Raw genomic sequence first — 19,702 nt, forward strand, 5'->3', positions numbered from 1 at the left:
GACATCAGGGACTTGTATTCGTACATTATCACCAATTTGAGCTGGAGGAATTTTTTTTTTTTTTTTTTGAGGTTTGTAACATCTTTGTTGCTTGCAGTGGAAGGTTTTCTTTCGCAGCCGCTCTTTTTGTAGAAATCAACTCGTGTTTTTCAGACAGAATTTGATGTGAAGACGTTGTAGGTTGTAGGTCTTCTTCAATATTTTTCTTTGGAATATGGTTTTCGGTATGAACATGTCTCAAATTTTTTATAGGCATTAACAGTTTCTTCAAGCTGTTTTTCGGTTTCTGAAGAATTGGCAATTTCTTCGAGTTGTTCTTCAGTTTCAATATTTGCGATTTGTTCGCCAGGCAAAAAAGACGATGCTTTGCCTCTTTTTGCTTTAACGCCAAACATGGCTTCATAAGGACTTTGGCGTATTCCTTCGTGGTATGTAGTTTTCTTGGAAAATTGAACAAAGGATAAACCATCTGCCCATTTATTTGTATCGTTATCGTTCATCCATGCAGTTAGCATATTCTGTATATCCTGATTGGCCATTTCAACTGAGCCTTGTGTTTGACTGTGACGAGGCTTTCCATGAACTATTTTAACATCTTTCCACATAGTGCATATTTCGGAGTACTAAAATCTCTACCATTATCTGATTGCAATATTGTTGGTGCACCAATGTTAAAAATATTGAAAGAACGTGATGCGCTACTTCTTCAGCTCTTTTAGTTTTCAAAGGTTAGCTGGACAAACTTAGTTAAATGATCTTGATATACCATTATGAACTTATATTCGCCATCGCCATTCGTAGTAATAGACGGCAAATCATCGAGTAAAACTGAAGTGATATCAGGTGTTCCCCAGGGAAGCGTCCTGGGACCTCTGCTGTTCCTGATCTATATAAATGACCTGGGTGATAATCTGAGCAGTTCTCTTAGGTTGTTCGCAGATGATGCTGTAATTTACCGTCTAGTAAGGTCATCCGAAGACCAGTATCATTTGCAAAGCGATTTAGAAAAGATTGCTGCATGGTGTGGCAGGTGTCAGTTGACGCTAAATAACGAAAAGTGTGAGGTGATCCACATGAGTTCCAAAAGAAATCCGTTGGAATTCGATTACTCGATAAATAGTACAAGTCTCAAGGCTGTCAATTCAGCTGGGTGTCAAAATCACGAACAACTTCAGTTGGGAAGACCACACAGATAATATTGTGAGGAAGGCGAGCCAAAGGTTGCGTTTCATTGGCAGGACACTTAGAAGATGCAACAAGTCCACTAAAGAGACAGCTTACACTACACTCGTTCGTCCTCTGTTAGAATATTGCTGCGCGGTGTGGGATCCTTACCAGGTGGGATTGACGGAGGACATCGAAAGGGTGCAAAAAAGGGCAGCTCGTTTTGTATTATCAAGTAATAGGGGAGAGAGTGAGGCAGATATGATACGCGAGTTGGAATGGAAGTCATTAAAACAAAGACGTTTTTCGTCGCGGCGAGAGCTATTTACGAAATTTCAGTCACCAACTTTCTCTTCCGAATGCGAAAATATTTTGTTGAGCCCAACCTACATAGGTAGGAATGATCATCAAAATAAAATAAGAGAAATCAGAGCTCGAACAGAAAGGTTTAGGTGTTCGTTTTTCCCGCGCGCTGTTCGGGAGTGGAATGGCAGAGAGATAGTATGATTGTGGTTCGATGAACCCTCTGCTAAGCACTTAAATGTGAATTGTAGAGTAGTCATGTAGATGTAGATGTAGATGTAGATCTCTGTTTGACTGCAGATCTATCAGATCAACTTGACATCTTGAGTTTAATTCAGAACTAACCGTTGGATTCACAACAATACCTTTCTTAGGTGCACTGTGTTTCATTTGACACTGTAAATTTAAATACAACATTACAACTTCATATGTAATATTTTTTGTATTCAACTTGAAACTCTTTAAGCATACGTGTTCTTCCTTCGTGGCCTATTCTTATGTGAGTTTCATATAGTATAATGTACAATTCTTCATTGGTAACATACTACTGTATGTTCGTTTCCCCTGGTTTTAATGGAACAATTAACTTCTCTTCATCATTAATTTTTAAAACATCAAAACGTTTTAATCGTTTGTAATCCAAAGATGTGTTGCATTTAAGTTTAGTAGAAATCACTTCATAAAGTATTTTAGAATACTTTTCTTGAGAAAAATAAAAACAGTTGTCTTCTCATTTACCCGCAATTAATTCATTTAACTTTTCGTGAAAAGGATCACGATTTACTGTAGTATCCATTTAGTATAAATTAGAGCATCGGAAAAAAATTAAGAAAACGTTGCTCGCGTTATCAAACCTTGCATAATACTGACAAAGCTGACTGACTCCGAGCAGATCAAAGGATTTGGCGGGAGCGAGCCAGTCGCTTGTTTTTTGACTCTCTTGTTTTGGACGTCCACCAGAGCATATCTGTGATTGTCGACACACACCGCAGAGGGTCCGAATGTACAACAATGTAATGAAATATTCGATCTTTCACCAACGTATTTGGTAACTGTTGACATTCACCGGTGAAAGTCGACATTCTCCAATTTCGGTCATTCACGGTAACATCTATACCATATGTAATGCTTATCAAAATACGTAAAGATATTGGCGTTTCGATCTGAGGACTACTTGAGGCAGTGTGCTGGTGGCACAAAGATAGTAATGGGGAAGAAGATAATGGTTCATTTTGCACACTAAAAAATTATAATTAAGTTTATTGAATGTTAGTATAAATTTTTTATTACATTTGATCTGGGACCTGTGTGTGTAGCATGTTTATTCATTGAAGTTACATCTTTCTGACACTTTTGACATCATAGCTTCTAAAAATTGGGCAGCTTAGTAATGCCCCACATACAACATGTAAACATAAAGCATGGGGAAAGATGGTTATGGGTATGATATTACATAGAGGTAAGTTCCATATCTCATAAATACGATCTTTACAGTAAAATAAAATTATTTTTCAAAAATACAAAGATTTTTTGCGTATAAAAATAATGTTATTTGTGGAATAGGTGAAGATTTCAAGTGCAAATTTGCTGTAGGCTGTTTACTGTAATACGTACGATCTCTGAATATGAATAAAAATTCGTTGTTTGCACAAAAATGAAATTGTCTGTATTATTTATCAAAATACTTAAAGATGTGTTCTATAACATTACAAAACTCACATGGACACTACTGTTGATCCTTCAGCTTAAAGTGCCTTCGTGATGAGAACTGCTCGATCATTCTACTACATATAACAGAAGTTAAGAAAATAGTTTTTATTATGTATCAAAACACACATGGCGATACTGATGTAACTTACTATTTTAAGTGCATTTGCCATAGCGTGAGTTATATCTACATCTACATAGATACTCCGCAAGCCTCTGTAAGGTGTGTGACGGTACGTGCCCTCTACCATCACTTGTCATATCCGCTTCTGCTCCACCCGCAAACAGCGAGGGAAAAACGACTATTTGTACGCCTTCGTATGAGCCCTAATTTCTCGTATCTTATCTTCGTGGTCCTTACGCGCGATATATGTTAGAGGGAGCAGAATCGTTCGACAGTCAGCTTCAAATACAGTTTCTCTAAATTTTCCCGAAAAGGCCGCCGCGTTCCTTCCAGGAATTCCCATTTCAGTTCCTGAAGCATCTCAATAACTGTTAAGTTTTGTTCGAACCTACCGGTAACACATCTAGCAACCCTCCTCTGATCGCTTCGATGTCTACCTTCTATCTGACCTGGTACAGATACCAAAAACTCGATCAGTACTCAAGAATAGGTCGCTCCAGTGTCCTACAGTCTCCATCGCAGCTGAACTACTCTTTCCTAAAATTCCCCCAATAAACCGAAGTCGACCAATTGCCTTCCATACCACAGTTTTCACATACTCGTTCCACCTCATCCCGCTTTGCAACCTTACGCCCAATACTTAAACGACTTGACAGTGTGAAGCTGGGCATTAGTAATACTGTATACGAACATAACAGGTTTGTTCTTCCTACACATCCGCAATAACTTACATTTTTCCACATTTCGGGCAAGCTGTCATTAATGACGCCAACTGGAAATTTTGTCTAAGTCGTCTTGTATCTCCCTACAGTCATTCAACATCGACACCTTACCGTATAACAAGGCGTCACCAGCAAACAAACGCAGAGGGTTGCCCACCCTGTTCGCCAAAGCATTTATGTATAAAGAGAACAATAACAGTCCTATCACACTTCCCTAGGGCACTCCTGACGATATCATTGTCTCTGAACGCTCGCCGTCGAGGACAACATTCTGAGTTCTATTATTTAAGAACCCGTCCAGTCACTCATATATTTCTCCATATGCTCGTACCTTTGCTGACAGTCTGCGATGGGGCACTGTGACAAATAGTGTCCTGAGATCTAGTAATACAGCATCTTCCTGTTGCTCTGCATCCATAGTTCTCAGTATATCATGCGAAAAAAAGGGCAAGCTGAGCTTCGCACGAGCGATGCTTTCTAAAACTGACTCGTGGACATAAGCTTTTCAGACTCACGAAGGTTTATTGTATTCGAACTGAGAATGTGTTCAAGGATTCTGCAGGAAACAGAAGTTAGGGGCATTGGTGTAATTTTGCGGGTCTGTTCTTTCACCTTTCTTATATACTGGAGTCACCTGCCCTTTTTTCCAGTCGCTTGGGTTTTTGTGCTGGGCGAGAGATTCATGATAGATGCAAGCTAGGTAAAGGGCCAATGCTGTAGAGCACTCTTTGAAAAATCGAATTGGGATTCCATCCAGAACTCGTGATTTATTTGTTTTCAAATCTTTATGTTGCTTCTCTAGGCCAGGTATGCTTATTTTTATATCGTCCAAACAGGAGTCTGTCCGATAATCGAATGATGGTGTGTTTACACGGTTCTCCTGCGTGAACGATTCCTTGAACGTGAAGTTTAAAATTTCGGCTTTCATTTTGCTATCTTCAACTGCCACACCAGACGGTTCAAGGGACTGAATGGAAGCCTTAGACCCGCTTAGTGATTTTACGTACGACCCGTATTTTCTCAGGTTCTCTGCCAGATCTTTAGCTAAGGTGTGACGGTGGTAGTAGCTGTATGTTTCGCGCATATGTCTCTACTAACCTTCTCTTATTGTAGTTTGTGCGTCCTCTTTTGAAACTAGAGTGCAACAGCCTCTGTTTTCTCAGCAGCTTATATATTTCTTTATTAAACCAAGGCGGGTCTTTTCCATCCTTTATCCACTTACTAGCCATGTAACTCTCCAGACTACGATTTACAGTCTGCTTAAGCTTTGCCCATAATTCGTCTACATCCATCTTACTGGTATTAAGTGATGCCAATTCACTGTCTAAATCAGATGTTAATAAATACTTATCTACTCTACCCAGCAGAAACACTGATTTATTAACCTTCCTAATCACAGTTGCTATAACGTCATCGTGATCGCTGATCCCCGTTTCTATAGTGACATTGTCAATAAGCTCTGTCCTACTTGTAACTGCAAGATTTAAGATATTTCCATTGCGTGTTGGCTGCCGAGCTAGCTGCTCAAACCAATTATTAGAAAATGTGTTCAAAGGTATTTCGTATGAATGTCTGTCTGCAACCCCCGCAATAAATCCACGGACATCCCTGTCTATACTCGGCAGGTTAAAGTCGCCTCTAACTAGTATTGCATGATCTGAGTATTTACGCGCTATTGGCGGTAGACTTTCTCTGAACTACTCTAGAACTGCCACAGTGGACTCCGGTGCCCGGTATAAACATTCAACAATTAACTTAGTTTCATCTACAACTTTACACGTGACCAGACGATTTCACTGTCACACTCAACTTCGACCTCAATTGCAATGGGAACTCCCCCTACTATGGCTTCTAATCAGTCTCTCCGATATACGTTCCACGACTCGCTAAATTTCTTAGGGCTTTACACTTAGGGTTTCCGCCAGCTCTCAGTCCCAAGAATAATTTGAACACGAGAACTTTCCTGGAAGGGAGTAAATCCGGGAACTTTATTATGAATGCTTCGAAAGTTTACTGACAAAACTGTGACAGTCGAAGTGTCTTTATTCTGAATGCCATTTGACTTCCCTTGCTGTGAATCGACTGGCGAGTGTCCATCAGAGCACCTCAAACTTACGCCTATCCTAAAAAACTATCATGTGCACTCCACAAGTACTGTGATACCCGAGTGTAGTGCACCCCTGACCTATCAAGGGGAGTCCTACAAACCACACGGCAACGCAGGTCCAAAAAACTGCAGCCAAGACCATCACAGAGTCGACGAAGCCTTTGGTTGAGACCCTCCACTCAGCTCGAAACCAAAGGACCTCGATCAGTTCTAGGATCGATGCTGCAAATTGCGAGTTCTGCTTGCACCCCGTGGGCGAGGCCATCAGTCTTCACCTCCTCCGCCAGCCGCTTGTACGAACTGAGGATCGCCTCAGAACCCATGTGATAGGAGTCGTTGGTGCCGATGTGAGCCAAAACTTGCAGACGACTGCACCCTCCACGCTCGATAGCCATCAGCAAGGCCAGCTCCACATCTCGGATGAGGCCACCCCGGCAGACGTACCGAGTGCACATTGGCTTTCTTTCCAGCCCTGAACGTTATCTGCCTAAGGGAGTCTATAACGCGCCTGACATTGGAGCTCCCAATAATCAGCAAATCCCTGCCCCCGTATGGCTGCTCGGACCCTGCTGAAGGAGCGGCCACCTTTCCATTGACAGGGTAAATAGGCGAGGCCAGGCAGCCAATCTCCACATTGGCCCTCTGCCTCGAGTGACGTGAACGCTTTACCAACTGCCACTTACTTTGATGTAAGTAGAGACCCACCACGTCGTGTGCACTAGGAGGTGCCTCGGAAGCTGAGCCTGTGGGCTAAACAAGTGACACCTGAGATGTCCCATGCGACGCGCCAGATTTTCCGCCACCGCTTCACTCCAAGGCAGCAGCCTGTAGGTAGCTGTAGCCAACAGCACGTTCAGGTGTTCGCGAACTGTGGCCAGCTGTTCCTGCGTTCGTACACAGCATGCACAAATTCTACCCAGCCTAGGAAGGCTAACTGAAGAAGTGAACTATAAAAGTAGACAATGCTAGATATCCGACTTACTACCCTCCTGATGTGTCACCAGTGGACGCTGATGCGTTAATGAGCTACGTAGCTGTTCAGTAAGCAACTGTTGCGCTAAAGACTGAATGAATCTACGCTTACAAAAACTTTCGTACTGTGCAAACTAAATGACACTTAAATGAAATAGCATACTGAGATTAGTAACACACTCATGTATAGATAAGAAACTAGGGTTGATATAGTTTCAACTCCCCACTTTCAACTACTTTTCACAGTCAGCCAAACATTACAGTAATCCACATGCTAGGGTATTAGCCTTATTTTGCAGCAAACTTTTGCTCTCTTATGCTTATAATGCTAACTTATGCTGTCAGACATTAGAGACAACATGGATCTTTGCTCCTTCACATCGTTGTTTTACTGAAAAACTGTAACATTTTGTCCTATAAACTGTCATCTTATAGCAAAATTCTAACAAATTGCCCATGCATCACATTGCAAAAATTTTAAGAAATTACCACTATACAGCGCTATGTTCCTGCAACACTGTAAGAAGTTGCCCCAGACATTGTCATATTACAGAAAATTTTTAAGAATTATCACGGTGGTGGTTGGTAGTGTTTAACGTCCCGTCGACAACGAGGTCATTAGAGACGGAGCGCAAGCTCGGGTTAGGGAAGGATTGGGAAGGAAATCGGCCGTGCCCTTTCAAAGGAACCATCCCGGCATTTGCCTGAAACGATTTAGGGAAATCACGGAAAACCTAGATCAGGATGGCTGGAGACGGGATTGAACCGTCGTCCTCCCGAATGCGAGTCCAGTGTGCTAACCACTGCGCCACCTCGCTCGGTAAGAATTATCACCATACTTCACATCCATACATAGACATGTTCAGGCAAATTTATATCAAACGACCCATACATTGACATGTTATAACAATATTGTAACAGACTGTCCCGTACATTGCTAAGTTACAAATAAATTGTAACAGTTTACTCCATACGTCAAATAATGGATATTACTGTGGAGCAGTGATGATCAATTGACAGTGTGATCGCCACTATCCCTTAACCATGCAGACTGCCATTACTGCAGGTACCACTGCATGAGGCAATGATGAGTGAGTGTCATTAGCTCTTTTATGATTGACATAGTGACTACCATTACTAAAATCACGTGATTATCAGTATCCTGAATGAATGCTAAATTCTAACAAATTGCTCTATACCCCACCTGACACGTAGCTGACCAAGCATACATACTCACCTGAGTACTGTCCTCTCTACATAATCATGGCACAGTCTTCTGACTGGTTTTGTGTGGCCTGACATGAATTCATCTCCTTTGCCAACCTCTTTATCTTATAATAGCACTTACACACTGTGCCCTCAATGAATTGCAGGATGTATTCCAATCTATTTCTTCCCCTACAGATTTACCCTCTGCAGGTTTCTCTAGTACCATGAAAGTTATTCGCTGATGTGTTATACAAGTTCAATCTTCCCGTCACTTCTTGTCAGAGATTATGATTTCTTCCTTTTTTCACCGATTCTGTGCAGAACCGCTTAATTACTTACAATCTAAATTTCAACATTCTTCCTTGGCACCACATCTCAGGTGCTTAGATTCTCTTCTGTTCTTGTTTTTACACAGTCTATGATTCATAGCAGTTCAATGCAGTGATCCAAACGTATATTCCCAGACATTTCTTCCTCAAATTAAGTCCTATGTTTTATACCAGCAGGCTTCCGTTCGCCAGGAATGCCCTCTTTGGCTGCGCCAGTCTGCTTTTTACGTCCTCCTTGCACAGTGCAGCATGGATTATTTTCATCTCAACAGATCAGAATTCTTTAACTTCTTCTACGTAGTGGTCACCAACTTTGATATTAATTTTCTTGCTATTCTAATTCCTGCTACTTCTCATTGATTTGGTATTTCCTGTTTACTTTCAGTCCATTTTCTATATTCTTCAGACTATTCATTCCATTCAACCGATCTTGTAACTATTTTTCAGTTCCAGTGACGATAGAAATTTCATCAGCGAATATTAACATTGGTATCCTTTCACCTTAATTTTAATCCAACTCCTGAAAATTTCTTTTTATATCTATCGTTAATCGCTCGACGTATAAACTGAACAGTAGGGGCGACAGACTACATTCCTGTCTTACACTCCTTTTAATCTGAGCACTTCGTTCTTGGTTTCCCAGTCTCATTGTTCCCTCTCGATTCATGTTAGTATTTGTATATTACATGACTTTCCCTATAGCTTACACATGTTTTTCTCAGAATTTCAAACATCTTGCACCAATTTGCACTGTTGAAATTTTTTCCTAGGTCGACAAATTCCGTGATTGTCTTGATTTTTCTCCAGTTTAGCTTCCATTATCAAGTGCAACGTTAGGACTACTTCTCCGGTGCTTCTACCTTTCCTAAAGCCAGGCTGATCGTCATCTAACAGATCCTCAATATTCGTTTCCACTCTTCTATATATTATTGTGTGGTGTGGGAAGCCAAGATATGCACTACAGCTCCGGCATGTTATTGCTGTAAAGACTTACTGTAGGCCTGATTCCATTTGGTTTGCACTTAACTGCGCCACATGACGTAATGAGAACACCGTACAGTGTTTTTAAAGCTTTGACAAGGACATTTAGCAGCTGGGATATTTTTATGCGCCGCGTCTCATATATCAGCCAGCAATACGAAGATGCCTTAATGAAAATGAAACGTGTCATTGGGAACCAAGACTGCTTGTTCCTTCATATATATTATTATTATCAGCAGCTTGGCTAAGGAGCTGTTAAGCTGCTTGTGGGATAGTTCTCGCACTTATCTTCCGTTTGCTATCTTCGGATTTGCGTGGAAGATGTTTTTCTGAAAGCCTGATGGTATGTCACCGGTCTCAAGGTCTACACACCATGCTGAATAGACGTACGTTGCCACTTTCCCCAAAGAGCTTAGAAATTCCTATGGAATGTTATGTATCCCTTATGCTTTATGAGATTTTCATCTTCCTTTAAATACTGAACTACCTGCTCAATACCATCATCTACTTTCTCTATCTCTTCCTATTTTGCATGTGACGTTGACATGTATATCTAAGTACTGTTGTCGGCATTGGTTTGCTGTCGAATCCGATGAGAACAACTCTGTCACTGAACTTTTCACACTATCTCACTCTCTGCCCTACTTTAGTGGTCATAAGAAATGGTACTTGCTTTATACCTGTCTGCTGTTTTCGTCTGAAAAGGTTTTACCTTCTTTCCATTTCTATTCACTGACCACCACTGTATCTAGATTGAGCCTTACATTTACCTTTTGAGATTTTCTATCTTTCCTGCTACGCTCAATCTTCTGACATTCTACTCGCTGATTCGTTGAATGTTACGTTTTCGTTGGTTAGTCCTTATTTTTTTCATGGGCTTCTCCCTTTTAGCACTGTCCTTTTGTAGATAGGATTGGGGTACTAATCCAGAATCTTTTTCCGATGGAGGGATCATTATGCCACTTTTTCAGTTGCAGGCCTCATGTCTTATAGATTTGTCTTTTATGCAGTTGATTCCGTTGCCTCTAGCATCCCCATACCGTTGATAATTGCTATTCCTTCTGTTACTTAGGTGCGTTTTTTCATCCCAAGGGCAAGACAGTGCGCCAATCTCTGTTCCACTCGTCCGCCATCATCGACAAGGCCATTAGCGATATGAGGGTAACTTCTTATGTCAAAACTCTTTGGCATCCATTGCTGATAATTTTTATCGAAATTTCAAAAATCTAGGTTCGAACTCATTTATGCGTCCTAAACTTAGAACGAACATGTCTCGAATCATTTGTAAGTTTGGTGATAATGGCATAAATACACATTTCAGCATAGTTCCCCTTCATGTCACACACGAGTTACTCCCTCCCAGTCCGATCCCTATCCCGTCGCCAATTGCGGGGTAGGGTCAAGGCGGAAAATAGTGAAATGTGTATGTATACTTTGTTAGCAAAGTTACAAATATGTAGAAACTTGTTATAAACTGGCAGGTATAAGTAGGAGTCCCATCATGATTATGCAGGAGGTGACGGCGCTGCAATGTGTTGTGCGTGGTGCAATTCGTTAAAATTTCATTTGAAGCTTATCTGCAACGTGATGCTATATGAGGTAATTTGTTATTTTTTCATATGCATTCAGGGTAATGGTAATCACCTTCTCATCTGACCGTCACTGCCCCCCCGTCCCCCCAACGCTATCTACCATGTGATTGGTGTAATGGCAGTAACCACGACAAAAGGGGTATTTTCAGTTACCATGTCAACCGCCCATCACTGTCTCACCCAGCAGTATCTGGAGTAAAGACAGTCATTCTGTAATTGACTTTTACTGCTCCTCGAGTATCTTTGGTAAGTGTGACTGAGAAGTAACTAAAGTCACCCTGCCAATGGTGACCGTCATCACTGTAGAGTAAATGCATTTAAGATTTATGAGGATACACTATACAATTTTGGAGTAACATGACGACGGATAATTTGCTAATAATACACACGTTTTATTTTAGTGCAAAGATCGAATTTTATTCGTGATGATAAATCTGTTATTATATTTGAGTACTACGAAAAGCAACCTGCATATGTTTTGACTCTAAATCTTTATGTAGTTTAGTGTAAAGATCGTATTGTTGAGATGAAGAACTTTCCTCTCTGAGCAGAACCTCATCCATCTCTGTCTTGGGCCATAGTTTTTGTTTACATTTCTTGTTTGGAGCATTATGAAGCTACCTTTGTGTATTACGAAAATACGTAGTTCAAATGATTCAGGGCATTAAATATCTTGGTACAATGCATCACTTTTAGTACAGTTTGTTGAGCGAAAGTGTCAGAGAAATGCAATATTGATGAATAAACATGTAGATCCCAGATTAAATGTAATAAAAAAGCTACATTATCTCCAGTAACATGGGTCACATTTTTCTAGGGTGGAAAATGTATTGTTAGTTAGTGAGATGAAGACTTACTGAAAAACTTCCAAAGTATTATGTGATGAAAGTTCGACCTTACCTAGGGTACACTACCTCAATAACGCCTAATGTCGAGGTGACTACATCTTTACATACTTAGATAAATATCGAAGACAATATAGACAAGGTTCAAATGGTTCAAATGGCTCTGAGCACTATGGGACTCAACTGCTGTGGTCATTAGTCCCCTAGAACTTAGAACTACTTAAACCTAACTAACCTAAGGACATCACACACAACCATGCCCGAGGCAGGATTCGAACCTGCGACCGTAGCAGTCGCACGTTTCCGGACTGCGCGCCTAGAACCGCGAGAAATATAGACAAGGAAATAGCATTTTTGGCACTTCGTTTGAGAGTGTGCACTCATGTTTCAGATGTCAAGTGAATGTTACATACTAACTGCATTGCTCCTGCAGCTGACAGTTATAGGAAAGTAATTCAGATTGCCCACTTGTATCCGTCAGCTATCACTGCTTGCCTTCTTAACATAGTATTTCAGTCAACGTGTACATTTTACAGTTATACGAGTATGGTGGTCGTGTTAGTTTCTGTAGATATCCTTATTTGGGCTTAAAATTAAGTTTCAGCTGCCTGCTTACCACGTTATTTTTAGCCACAAATGGTTTGTACCAGAGAGAGAGAGAGAGAGAGAGAGAGAGAGAGAGGGAGAGAGAGACATAGAAAGATGAAATTTACTTATGAAGCAGTAAAGTACAGTATTTGCCATAAATATTTTTAGTGAAATATTAAATTTACTGATATGAAACTGATGAGACAGAAGTGTGAAAGAGAGTGGGAAGTGTTTTATACTGATGAACCAATATAATTTTTGACGTAAGCAATCTTGATGAAGACTACAGTGCTGGAACCTTAAGCAACGTGTGTGTGTGTGTGTGTGTGTGTGTGTGTGTGTGTTTATGTATCTACTTACGTATATTTAATAAATAACAGGTGATTCAAATACTTTTGAACATTGCAAACTTCATTCAGATACTTTTCTGATCATCACAGCAACTTACAAAATTAGGCGAAGCTGACCTATTTTCATAAATAACATACGTATTTCAAATTCTTTCGAAAAAGGCTAAAAATTCAGATTGTTTGGATACATTTTTCTAGATTCAGGCTACATACTGATTGCCTGTTTCGTCGGTGTTTTTGAATATCCTGTCAATCTGATTTCATAGAAAAGGGGTTTCGATCGTGACGCCATGAATATTACATCAGGGAAGATCCTGGCGTTGCTTATGACGTCATGATTATGATGTCATATGTGAGGGGAACATGGCTTGTAATTTCATGCTGTTAAGCTCAATGGCCACACGTTACATTACCAGGGTTCAAGATCGATCAAAGAGTTCCGAAGGTCTCAGAGCTACTCCTCTCACATTAATATGACTGTGTGATAATGTTCCCATACAATGCACAATCTGTGTAATATCTTAATAAAACATAATGATAGTTTCAGAGGGTTCATGTTTCACTTCCTTGTATTGAAATTTTATTTGCTAATATTGTACATAAGAGACATGGATGGAACAATTTAATCTTTCCGAACAATTGGTTCAATAATCATGAAAGAATGGTGTATATGAGGAGAGCCGTGAGGATACCAGAAGGATTCAGTTAGATTACTTGGTGATAATGGACCCCTCAGTTTGTTTAAAATAGGTTATGTAACATTAAAAAGAGATTTCTAAACCAGATTTAAACTGTAAAACATTCCAAGGGGCAGATGTGAACTGTAACTAAAATGTAATGTATATATGTGCGGTGTCTGTTCTGGCGGATACGCCCAACAGGACAGACACCACCTTGTGATAGAGCGGCCGTGTATACGCAAGATAAGGAAAATCAAAACATCAGCCTAAATTGGGCACTGAAATATATTCAAAGGTGGAAGTTCAAAATTTGTGCAGGACTGGGAATGCAAATTAGATCTCCGGCTTGATACGAGTGGTTGCTGTAACTACCTTAGATCAGTTATGCATCAGAGCCGACCCAAATTCTTAGCCTTTCACGCGCTAGTGGTGTCCCTGTCTATTAACCTTATTGCTCGCAGTATAATTTGTATTCCTGCAAGTGTTGGGACGTGACGTGCATCTGCATCCTATATAGAGTAATGAGCGGAGAAGGCTCCTAATACCTTCAGTACAGATTCACACCACGTCTGAACGCTTGCAGTAATACAGATAATGCTGCGAGCACTAAGGTTAATGGGCAGAGAGGCTACTAGCGTGTGACACAGTGCGAGCTAGTTAGGGCAACCGCGAGTGCGAGATTCACATTCGAGTCCAGGACCTACAAAAATTTTCATCTTTCACCACTGAATTTATTTCAAGCCCGAATGCTGCGGGTGTCTTGATTTATCTAATTTTGCATAATTTATTGGTTATGAACTGCAAAAAGGCTGAAGAATTTGCAAAAAGGTAAGAAATTATGAAATGGGACTGGATAAATAGAAAGAATCAGAATTTGTTTAAAATGGAGCATTACGTAATAGTTGACAGAAACAGGCAAAAGGATTGTAAATTTGTGTCCTACCAAACATAAATGCCGCATATAGGGAATTTAAAAAAAAATGGAGACAAGAGGAGCCGCTATATGAGTATCGAGAACTAGGAAGGCAAAGCAGTACTATGCAAAAAAAAGGACGGTAGAAACGTGAAAGAAACATCTGAAAAGGCCCTTAAATGGAAACGGACTTGAAGTCAATATTATATAAAGAGAAGAGAAAATATTTGAAGATGAGATGGGAGATTTCCAGTTAGGAAGGTCGCAGTCGTAGTATTAGACGGCAAATCATCGAGTAAAACTGAAGTGTTATCAGGTGTTCCCCAGAGAAGCGTCCTGGGACCTCTGCTGTTCCTGATCTATATAAATGACCTGGGTGCCAATCTGAGCAGTTTTCTTAGGTTGTTCGCAGATGATGCTGTAATTTACCGTCTAGTAAGGTCATCCGAATACCAGTATCAGTTGCAAAGCGATTTAGAAAAGATTGCTGTATGGTGTGGCATGTGGCAGTTGACGCTAAATAACGAAAAGTGTGAGGTGATCCACATGAGTGCCACAAGAAATCCGTTGGAATTCGATTACTCGATAAATAGCACAATTCTCAAGGCTGTCAATTCAACTAAGTACCTGGGTGTTAAAATCACGAACAACTTCAGTTGGAAAGACCACATAGATAATATTGTGGGGAAGGCGAGCCAAAGGTTGCGTTTCATTGTCAGGACACTTAGAAGATGCAACAAGTCCACTAAAGAGACAGCTTACACTACACTCGTTCGTCCTCTGTTAGAATATTGCAGCGCGGTGTGGGATCCTTAGCAGGTGGGACTGACGGAGGACATCGAAAGGGTGCAAAAAAGGGCAGCTCGTTTTGTATTATCAGGTAATAGGGGAGAGAGTGTGGCAGATATGATACGCGAGTTGAGATGGAAGTCATTAAAGCAAAGACGTTTTTTGTCGCGGCGAGATCTATTTACGAAATTTCAGTCACTAACTTTCTTTTGCGAATGCGAAAATATTTTGTTGAGCCCAACCTCCATAGGTAGGAATGATCATCAAAATAAAATAAGAGCTCGAACAGAAAGGTTTAGGTGTTCGTTTTTCCCGCGCGCTGTTCGGGAGTGGATGGTTCAAATGGCTCTGAGCACTATGGGGCTTAACGTCTGAGGTCATCAGTCCCCTAGAACTTAGAACTACTTAAACCTAACTAACCTAAGGACATCACACGCACCCATGCCCCAGGCAGGATTCGAACCTGCGACCGTAGCGGTCGCGCGGTTCCAGACCGTAGCGCCTAGAATCGCTCGGCCACCCCGGCCGGCGCGGGAGTGGAATGGTAGAGAGATAGTATGATTGTGGTTCGATGAACCCTCTGCCAAGCACTTAAATGTGAATTGCAGAGTAATCATGTAGTGTAGATATACTGCGAGAACAATTTGACAGAGCACGAGAACACCTACGTCGAAACAAGGCCCATGTAGTTTAAAACATTCACTCGTCATTAATGATATCCTTGGGAAAGCTAGCCAAGACAGAAATTTTCCAATTGATAAGCAATGTAAATATAATGTACAGGATAAGTATACTTAGACTTACGGAAAAATCTAATAATTCCTAATACAAAAACGCAGGTGCAGACAGGTGTGAAAATTGCAGAAATGTCAATTTAATAACTCTTTGTTACAAAATAATGAGATGAATTACTTATGGAAGAATGGAAAGACTGAGAAATATTAACCTGGGTTACAGAAAAATGTAGGAATCAGCGAGGCCTTACTAGCCCAACTATTTATTGTTGAAGAGAGACTGATAAAGGGCAGACTGATGTGTATAGCATTTGCAGATTTAAACAAGATAGAGCCTCTTTTAGATGACGAAATTTGCTTTAGGTAGTGTTATACTTGATAAAGGAAGTAGGAATTAAAAAAATGATTGCACTTCTACAGACTATGTAGATTTAGAAAAAACTTTTCGACAGTGTAAAATATAGCAACATGCTCGACATTCTAAGAAAACTAGGTGTAAGCTATAGTGAAAGAAATGTAATATGCAATACATACTAAACCAAAGAGGAAACAATAAGAATAGAAGAGTAAGAACGAAGTACTCAGATTAAAAGTGGTGTAAGATAGGAAAACAGTATTTCGCCCCTACTGTTCAGTCTACAAATCGAAGAACCAATAATGAAAATAAAAGTTCGAGAGTGGAATCAAAATTCAGGGTGAAAGACATCAATGCCACTTGTTGATGACGTTGGTATCCTTGCTGAAAGTGAAGAAAAGTTACAAGATCTCTTGAATGGAATGGACAGTCTACTGAGTGCAGGATATGGATTGAGAGTAGATCGAAGAAGGACGAAAGTAAGGTGAAGTAGCAGAAAATTATGAGAATAGTGACAAGCTTAACATGAGAACTGGGGATCACTAAGTTAAGTAGTCATCACAAGTTATTCAGTATTGGAACTAAGTAAGCTATGAAGAAAATGAAGAAAAAAATTTTAACGGAAAAAAGAGAAGAAGTAAACACTTGGAGGTTTGGTGACAACAATGTAATTTTCTCAGTGAGGCCAAGGAAATTAGAATATCAATTGAACAGAATGGATAATACCTGAGAAGAATTTATAAAAAGAACAGCACAACAGTAAGACGTAGGTAACAGAATGTAGAGAAATTGAATCAGGTGATGCTGAGAGAATCAGCCTACGAGGGACTAAAGGTAGCAAAACCGTTAATGGGACTGCTATGCGGATTCCAGTGCTTTCTGTCTGCATTGGGCGTTGTGGAATACTTTTGTTTACATTTGTCACATCACAAGACATGTCTCACCACATTCGACATCATCAGCATGACGTCTCAAGCCATGCCCTTATTTTCAATGACATACATTTAAAATGGGCAGTTAGGTAGTGGCAGCTAATCATAGCACTTAAAAATGCATGGTGGCGGAAAAAAACTCTTACAGCCAAGTACAGCGAGTCTTTTTTCTTACCAAAGCCCGTCGTAATCAGAAGCATCAAGTTATACTGCAGCATTTCCACAAGCTTCATCAGGAGCATTTTCAAAGTTATTCTGTTGTTGTTCCATTAAATTTCGGATGAAATGCAGGATGTTTGTTACTTGCTGCCATTATATTTCGGCGCAGAGTTTTCTGGCCATCATGAGCTGAATATTGGCGAAAATAAGCTGAGCTCCCCTATTTAAAACCCCCGTCAGCACATGTGTAGTGTACCCAGTTGTCACAGTGCATACGCTGTAATAGAGCTTGCGCTTCTGCTGCAAGTCAGTGCCGCGCGGGATTAGCCGAGCGGTCTAGGCGCAACAGTCATGGACTGTGCGGCTGATCCCGGTGGAGGTTCGAGTCCTCCCTCGGGCATGGGTGTGTGTGTTTGTCCTCAGGTTAATTTAGGTTAAGTAGTGTCTAAGCTTAGGGACTGATGACCTTAGAAGTTAAGTCCCATAAGATTTCACACACATTTGAACATTTTTTACAAGTCAGTGCACTGCGCCGCTCGTCCTCCAAGGCGAAAGCCTGCCTCGTCGACATCGAATCGATCTTCTTCAAATCGTAAAATCGCAGAACGACGCCAGCTAAGCAGAGAGCACTTGCCCGCTAAAGGCAAAGGTCCCGAGTTCGAGTCTCGGTCCGGCACACAGTTTTAATCTGCCAGGAAGTTTCATATCAGCGCACACTCCGCTGCAGAGTGAAAATCTCATTCTGGAAACGTCCCCAAAGCTGTGGCTAAGCCATGTCTCCGCAATATCCTTTCTTTCAGGAGTGCTAGTTCTGCAAGGTTCGCAGGAGAGCTTCTGTAAAGTTTGGAAGGTAGGAGACGAGGTACTGGCAGAAGTAAAGCTATGAGGACGGGTCGTGAGTCGTGCTTGGGTAGCTCAGTTGGTAGAGCACTTGCCCGCGAAAGGCAAAGGTCCCGAGTTCGAGTCTCGGTCCGGCATACAGTTTTAATCTGCTAGGAAGTTTCAGAGAGCAAAGTTTTCTTGGCAGGATTCCACGATGGGTCTAACTGGAAGGTACCGACCCGATTGATAATGCACTCAGTCGTTAATTTCACATATTCATCGATGATGCAGGTCCAAAAGTTTGACGTACGGGCCACAATTTTGTCTTCATTGAATCTCATAGTATGGCCATCTGCCGCTTGTGTTCCACAATACTCTCCTGAACGGTGAGCGTATTTGTCCGCGTATACACTGTCCAGTCACATTAAAGTGACCACCTGTCAGAAACCTGAATAACTACCTTTTACACTCCGGACTACTGTGAGACGTGTAGAACGAGAGTCAGTGAGATTCTAGAGAGAACCGACAGGGATGCGGAGCGAAACCAACATCAGTGCTGGGACCAGCTGCGCTAGGTTCCACGGTTGAGGATCTATGGACGGAACAGCCAGATCAGGATGGTTTCATAGATTCGCTATTGGGTTTAAATCCGGGAGTTAGGTGGCGAGGATAGTACGGTAAACTCCGAGCCGTGTGACACTTCGCACTGTCGTGTAGTAGATGCCATCGTGCCGTGGAGAAACAAATTACATGTAAATGTAGAAATGGTCAATGAAAAGATGACCCAGAGAATACCACAAAAATATTCCCCAGGCCATATAGCTCCCTCCTCTGACCTGGAGCGTTTATTGTTGCAAGGTGTTTTCTTTCAGAATTTTCACGCCGGTGGAGCATGAAAAGTGATTCATCTGAAAAATGGATGTGCAGCTGCGGTACTGGCGTGCAAATTCCAGCCTTCGCCGCCAATCAATAGGGGCCAGCACGGGTACGTGAAACAGGCGCCTTCTGCGGATGCCCAAATGCAGCAAAGTTCGCAGACTGGTCGTTGAGGAGACATTATTGGTAGCCCCTTGGTTCATTTGCAAGGTTAGTTGCTTAACAGTTGCATGTCTGTTCAGTCTGTTCACCACTACAGATTCTGTAGCCGTCGTTCTTCCCCGTCATCTACGGACCGTGAAGCTTCGCAGTTGCCTCGGCGCCGGTTTTTGATAGCGCATTTTTGACCTGCACGGTATACGTTAACTATGGTTAACTATGGCTTACAAGGTTAGCTGTTACGGAAATACGGGGTGTTCAAAAAGTCTCACTCCGCGGTGGCGTATGAT

At 41.2% G+C, this 19,702-nt stretch overlaps 1 non-coding gene across 1 annotated transcript; it reads left to right on the top strand.

The window, feature by feature from the left end:
• Positions 1-18,458: 18,458 nt before the first annotated feature.
• Positions 18,459-18,533, top strand: Trnas-cga (transfer RNA serine (anticodon CGA)). The gene has a single exon. It is a non-coding gene; the product is annotated as a tRNA-Ser (tRNA).
• The last annotated feature ends 1,169 nt before the right edge of the window (positions 18,534-19,702 follow it).

Source organism: Schistocerca serialis, chromosome 7 (assembly GCF_023864345.2).
Source record: "Schistocerca serialis cubense isolate TAMUIC-IGC-003099 chromosome 7, iqSchSeri2.2, whole genome shotgun sequence".
Classification (NCBI taxonomy): Eukaryota; Metazoa; Arthropoda; class Insecta; order Orthoptera; family Acrididae; genus Schistocerca; species Schistocerca serialis.